Raw genomic sequence first — 7,619 nt, forward strand, 5'->3', positions numbered from 1 at the left:
AAGAGAAACAGTAATTCAGTCAACTTGTTAAAAAATGTTTATAAAAATACACTTTCAGTTTCTGTACTTGGCATATCACATTCTGATAACCAACAGTTTGTAGACTACACAATAATAGGACTACCACTGTACTGAGAAATTCTACTTCCCTTGACTGATGATTGGTTTCGGCATGAACATGAGACATCATTTCTAGTCAACATCTACTTGGAGCATAGAGAAAAGTTTCTCTTTAGTCTTAATAAGGGGCACATGACAGTTCTATTGTTTCTTTCACTTTCTTTTCACTGTTGTTGTTACTGCTGGTGGTGGTAGTGGTGTGTGTGTGTGTGTGTGTGTGTGTGTGTGTGTGTGCCCACGGTTCTGGGCTGGGGAAGTTGCTCAGTTTGTAAAACACTTGCCTAGATACTTGTAGGGGCAAATATGCCATGGTGCATATGTGGAGATCAGAGAACTTTGTGGAGTCAGTTCTCTCCTCCCACCTTTACGTGGATTCCAGGGATTAAACTCAGGTCACCAGGCTTGTGTGGCAAGTGCCTTTACCCCCGAGCCATCTTGCCAGTCCTCTTCCAGTTTTCTGATGTTATTTATAACCATGAGGTACCTGAGTAGCTGCAATCTTCTTGTGCTCATAAAGTGAAGAACCAAAGAGCTGAAAATAGTGGAACAAAAGATGAGAGATGGAGATTCTTTTATTCTTTCTTTTTTGTAGAGACAGGATCTCACTATGTAGCCCTTGCTGGCCTGCAACTTGCTCTGTAGACCAGGCTAGCCTCGAACTCACAGAGATCTGCCTCTGCCTCCCAAGTGAGTGCTGGAATAAAGGGAATGTGCCACTATGCTTGTCCCAACATGGGAATTCTTAATGATGTTGCTGAGCTATGAATTACTTAACCTGCAGTCCCCCAGTATATGGACCCATGAAAATAATGAAATTATCTTATTGACTAATTAATTTTGTGTTTGCTGTTATTTGTAATGGAAAGAGTTCTAAATAATGCTCTTTGCAGAAAATAACAGGATTAACTACTTGGGCTCAGAGTCTTGCTCATACTTGAGATGTTTTGTTGTGAGCTTAGAATTTCCAGAAGAAACTGTAAAAATAAGAAATGTTTACATAAAGCTATAGTTGTATGCTGATCCCCCAGACATAACAGTTGCATTGTAATTCTAGCATCATTTTAAATTAATGTATAATAAATTGGATTTTGTATGTCTGTATCATTTTATAAATTTTATTAGCACATTCATGTAACCACCACAATCAGGATATAAAACAGTTCTAGCATCTCAGAAAACTTCATAATGTTATTGCTTTGAAATTATGCTTCCAGGCTTAACCCCTCATTTGTTTGCTGTCACTTTGTCTTTTAGAAAATGTCATGTATTGGGACTGGAGAGATGGCTCAGTGGTTAACGGCATTGGCTGCCTTTGCAAAGGACCCGAGTTCAGTTCCAGGCACCCACATGATGGCTAACAACTATCTGTAACTCCAGTTCCAGGGAATCTGATGCCCTTTTCTGGCCTCTGCAGGTATTTATGAATGGGTGCACTTATATACATGTAGACAACAATCATACATATAAAGTAAAAATAAAATACATTTAAAATTTTTAAAATTCCATATAAACAGAAAGATCAAATTTATAACGAGTTCATCTTCTTTCACTCAGCATTATACTTTTGAACCTCGTACAAATTGTTTCATGTCCAATATTTTTTATTGCTGATTAGTATTCCATTTGATGTATGTAGCACAGATTGCTTATCCACTCACTATTTAAAAGATATTTGGGTTGTTTCTCTGTGTTTGGACAATTATGGATAGAGTCTCCATGAGCTCTTTATGTACAGGTTTTGTTTGAGCATAACTTTTCTCTAGAGTAAATACTTAGGATTGAGATCGACAGATCATATGGAAGTGTATACTTTTTTATAAGGAATTGTCAACTGAACTAGGTGTGGCGATACATGCCTGTGACAAAGATTATGTCCTACCATGGGATTCACCAAGGCCACTAAAGCCCCATCCCAGTCTTGAGGTCCCTGATAAATCAATGACTTTTTCAACTCTTGAATGAACAGAATTTTGTCTGGTCCTTGGAACTGGGCATGAAACATTATTTGTTGTTGTTGTTTGTGTTGGTTTGGGGTTATCACTTTCATCTCATTTTTTTTCCTCTTTACTATCTGCCTTTTTCCAGGAATTCCAAGTTCTTTTAATCTAAGGAAAGGCTCTTTAGCACAGATCTAACTAGTACTCTTTTCCTTGTAGCCTGACAAACTTAAGAAACAGCACAACAGTATCTCCATTTCATCTTGTCTTACACAAGTAAATTCTCACTAAGTAGCCATCTTGGCATAAGATACATTGTAAACTACACATAACAGTGGTCACACAACCTCTGTGACAACCTGTTGACATTTCGGCCTCTTACCTGCTACTAATTTGCTACAAACTAACATTTTTAGGGCATCTCTTACTAGGTGAACTCCACTCATCCATACCACTACCACACAGAGGAAGATAGCCTCCAGGATTTTTCCTCTGACTCCCCACCCAGACTTTCCCTCTGTGTAGAGGACTCAACATTGGTTGCATGTCTCAGCACTCATTGTAGGGGCCATGAAACCACTGACACAGCAGGAAGGAACACTATCCCGTACCATACAAGGAAAAGTAGCCATATCAGCCGGTGCTGTACCTTCAGGCTATTCAGCATCAGTTGTGTGCTTTGCTGCCCATAGCCAGGACCATGTGATCTTTGGTTCTCATCCATGGTTCTGTTGGTCTCTGTTCAGGCACCAGTTATGTTGCGTGACATTATTCCTGGGGAGATGTGAACAAATCTCTACTCACCCCAGACAGGAAACCAATGACAGATCAAAGTAAGGATATACCACCGAAGTCCAATGCAGAGAACCAATGAGTTTATTGGGGTTACTTACAGGAATATGGGTGAGGGATCACTTTTAGGAGCAGGAATGACTCACAGACAGCTGCATCATCAAAAGCCCACCCCAGCATGGGTGACAACTCACAAAAACTGGAGCCCTGGAGCACACTGCATGACTTGCAGATAGTTGGGCAGGTTGGAAAGTGTCTTTTCCAGGCATCTCAATGATCTATGCCTCTTTCAGGGAACTCAGCTTGTCTGAGAATGTCTGTCAGCAGTTCTTACTGCTTATATAAGCTTGGGGGAGGAGTTTAGTGTATCTGGTCACTTTCAGAGAGCTTTTGGAAGCTTTTGAGTTCTTTACTCTCTGATTTTTTTTTTTTTTTTGGTCTTTTTGAGACAGGGTTTCCCTGTAGCCCCAGCTGGCCTGACACTCACTATGTAGAGCAGGCTGGCCTTGAACTCACAGAGATCTGCCTGCCTCTGCCTCCCGAGTGCTGGGATTAAAGACCTGCACCACCACACCCGGCTTACTTTCTGATTTTTAAAGAGCTTCCCTGCAGGATGAAATGTTTCACCTCTTGTGTCTGAACCTCTTCACATCTTGTGTCTTCACTTTATCTCAGAGGAAATTTGTTGTACAACAGCATTGGACTACTTAATCCAGCAGAGGATATTTCAAGGTAGTCTACCATTCTGGCTGCCATATGAGCCCTGTTGCTGCTTTTAGACAAGTTTATAGTGAAAATTGTTCACAAAAAGAAGATAATCATTTGAATTGTTTTTCACCTTTCCCAGAAAAGAAGCACATATAGAGTAGACCCTGGAAAGTGGCAGCTGAAGCGATTAGGGCAATTAGAAAGAAGTCAGAAGCTGGGTGTGGTGATATATATCTGTAATCCCAGCATTCAGGAGGCTGGGCAGGAGGATCATGAGTTCAAGGCCAGTCTGGGGTACACAATGAGACCCTAACTCAAAAACCAATATTACAACCCAAACAAAAATAAGCCAAATATTTTGCATTGGGAAATTGAAAAGGTGCCATGAGAGCTTCTCAGAAATTGGCAGACCCCACCAGTGAAGGATCAAATATGTAAAGATTTTAACCTATTTGAAAGACTTTGCTTGGAAAAGAGAGCTTTGGGCCTCGTTGTGTGTATATAGCTGCCCATGCATGCACTTCTTTCAGTTCAACTATGCAGGCATTCAGAGGCCACTGCAATCATGGTCCAAGGGGTCCTAGATACTGTTCAAGCTGGCAAGAGACCTTGGCATCATCCACATGATGCTATTTTTGCAGTTATGTAGTGTACAAAAGTTACAAGGTCATGGAAGTTTCCACCCAGTAGGCCTTGGAGGCCAAGTAATGTGTGGCAGGGCCAGGATCCCTGCAGGCAATCTCTGAGAGGGCAATGTGGGAAGCCAAGTAGGAAGCCAAACAGGCAGCGAAGACCCTAGGAACTTAGAGATGCCAGGACTGCAGAATGTCTGCCAAGGAAAGGTGCAGGTAAGGGAACAAAGCCAACCCAAGAGTGCAACCATGCAGGCTGCAAATGGCAAAGGCATGGGGCAAGGGTGCCAAAGCCTATTGGAGTTCACATCATGGTCCCAGCTGTTAGACATGGATCTATGGAATTTGATATTTTTCTTGTTGTCATTCAATCTTTGGTTACATCCTTCCTTTCTATCCCCTTTGGATTGGAAATATATGTTTTGTGCCATTGTATCTTGAACTTTGTCATTTGTGTTTTTTATTTTATTTTACAGTATTTCATAGCTAACAATTTGCCTTGAGTCTCAGAAGAAACTTTGAACTTTTTAAAGAATGTTGGAATTGTTAAGACTATAGAAACTCCTGGGGATAAACTGAATACATTTTGCATTACGAAATGAACATGTTTCTTTGTGTGGGTCAGAGGTGGAATATTATATTTTAAGGAAATCTGTTTGGGTTTCATATTGAACAAGGCAGGCTAGACTTGTGATGATTGGTTTTGATTTTCAACTTGATCAGACTGAGAAGTGCCTGGGAGATTAATAAATTACACTGCTCAGTGGTCTGTGAGGGAGTTTTCAGAAAGGCTTAAACTAGGGAAAAAGACCTATCCTGATGGGATGCACCATTCCATAGGCTAACTGCCCTGAGAAAGCACTCTATACTCTACAGCAGTTACTTTCTTTCTCTCTCTCTCTTTCTCTCTCTCAACCTCTCTTTCTCTCTCTCTCAATCTCTTTCTCTCAACCTCTCTCTTCCTCCCTACCTCCCTCCCTCCCCTTCTCCTGCCAGGGTGTGAGGATGTGAGTGGCTCTGCCCCTAGTTAATCCTCTCTGGAAACATCCTCACAGACACAGAGGTATGCTTTATTAATTTTCTAGATACTTCTTAGTCCAATCAAGTTGACAATCAAGATTAACTATGACATCTATAGAGAGTGTTTTACAATAATGAATTCATGTGTACTTAGGAAAGGGTTTTGAAATGAAAAAGGAAAAAACTAATGTTGAAAAGTAAACTAAAATATACACTAAAGAAAGGAATGCTTCTTGTTGCCGTAAAAATGTTATAGACAAGAGAGTATCTACTCAGTGGGCTAGTTTACCAAGACAGCCAGTGGGGTCCTCCTTCCATTGCTGGAGTAGGGCCTGGAGGGGCCTTAAGAGCATGACCTCCAACTTACTCCTCTGCTTCTGTGAGCTCACAGGAGGAAGTGATAACATAAGAATCTGACATCAGGTAGAACCCAGAGGCTAGATTACGTGAAACTCCAGAGAACCCTGGCTTTCTAGTCACCCCAGAGGGACTCCTGGATCACAGCAGGAAGAGTGAAATGGGTCAATGACATTGAGAAGTCAGTGCTAATCAGCAGCTTTTGAGGTGAAAGGATGGGTCTGCTAACAGAAAACAAGGATTGGAACTTTTACTGAATGTGTGAACATACCGAGCAAAACAAGTTCACTGTCAAGACTGGCTACTAGCTCTCAGATGATCAAATTAATCAATCATTTCTCCAACCACTATGACCAGACCTGGAAGAATTTGATAGTGAAGAACATTAACACATACAAGAAACTTGAAAAAGAAGGGAGTCCTCTAACAGAAAAAGTTAGGAATGGAAAATATATCTGGATTTTATCCCAGTCACGTAGGTGCTGCCTGCTAGTCTATTCATGGAGGAGTCCATCCAATATCTGGGCCATCTTGTGGCAAAACCCAAGAAAAGGTCATCTTCCTTAATCAACAAGCTGTCACAGATCAAAAGGTGGTCCTGGGATAGAAAGACATCTTTGTTTGTGTCTCAAACCACAAACAAAGCCTATGAGATCTTGCTGTACACCAGTAATTTGTTGTTCCTCAGTAGGCTTTTGGTGTCCGCATACAGATAGCTGGGTTGTATAAGCTGATTTTTGCTGGTTTTGTGAAATACACTCAGAGCACCAGTGTGCTGGACATGTTCATCTATCTCACCGATGTGGTTGTCCAGAAGATTACAAACATACCCACAGGGCCAAGTAGACCATAAACAACTTACAGTTCTGCCTAGAGAATACCTGTGGCAAGGAGTACCAACAAGCTGTTGGATGAGATCTGCTGGATCATCATGCAATCCCTCAAGAAGGTAGTCCCATGACGAACAATGAAAAGCACTGCTTTGAATGCTAAGGCAACCACATCATCATTGGTGATAAACTGAAGCCCCAGCTTATAGAAATGATTTGGAAGTGGATGGCTCAGTTCCTTCAGACACATTTCAAGCTTGGAAGCCTAAGATTCTGCACCACCAATGATCGAATCTTTACTACCTGATCAAGTACGCCCTCAACATTGTACATAATGCAATTATACAAAATGAATTAGACATAAGATTTCAAAGTTCAAATGGAACAAGTTCTCTCACTCCTATCCCATCCCTGTGTCCACTCCCTTGGGAGTTATGTTTTTGGAAGTTATGAAATTCTATGGGACAAGGAGCTGGCCCAGGGTGATAGGGGTCTACTGAGAACTCAGAAGCCAACGAAGAGCTCAGAAATTTCACAGGCAAGCTCCTTGGGCCCAAATGGATGGCAATCAGTCAAAGAGAGACTTAGGGCAATTCGTTCTCATCACCTGAAAATGACCACTATTGGAAATACAAGGCCCTAGCCTGGACTCCCTCGCAATTCCTGCTGGAAGACCTTTTTTGGAATTTCCTTTTGTCCTAGATGGCTTATCCTTTCCTGAACCCTGTAAATAAATAAAAATACTTCTGTGGAAGGTGAAAATACTAGAAATATTATAGATATTCGATATGACAAATATTCACTAGATCATTAAATAATAACACACTATGCAATATTTTTGTTTAGAACTATATATATATATATATTACATGCAATGAGTAGAAAAAGGCTAAGAGCATAAAATAAGAACATTCACAGTTGTCATCTCTGAGTGGTAGGATTCCAATTTAGAATCAAAGGACTTATTACGTGGATGGATGTGGGCATAGAAATATTGAGATAAACTGGAAGTTTCATATATTTCAGGTGGGACTGCACGTTCAAACTGTTCTGGAGAGCTTTCCTATTTCAGGAGGAGTGACTTTGATCCTAGCTACTCCATTTCTACAAATGTTTCCATTAGAAAAGTCTTAGAAATTGTTATATCAAAGTTCCTTTCAGCAGCTCTTTATCTTTTCTGTAAAGACTTTTCTTTTTGGTCTTTTTGAGACAGGGTCTCCCTG

At 40.8% G+C, this 7,619-nt stretch overlaps 1 pseudogene; it reads left to right on the forward strand.

Annotated features, from left to right (window-relative positions):
- Positions 1-4,366: 4,366 nt before the first annotated feature.
- LOC103747332 lies at positions 4,367-6,703 on the forward strand (annotated as a pseudogene).
- The last annotated feature ends 916 nt before the right edge of the window (positions 6,704-7,619 follow it).

Source organism: Nannospalax galili, unplaced genomic scaffold, assembly GCF_000622305.1.
Source record: "Nannospalax galili isolate Female #2095 unplaced genomic scaffold, S.galili_v1.0 scaffold225, whole genome shotgun sequence".
Classification (NCBI taxonomy): domain Eukaryota; kingdom Metazoa; phylum Chordata; class Mammalia; order Rodentia; family Spalacidae; genus Nannospalax; species Nannospalax galili.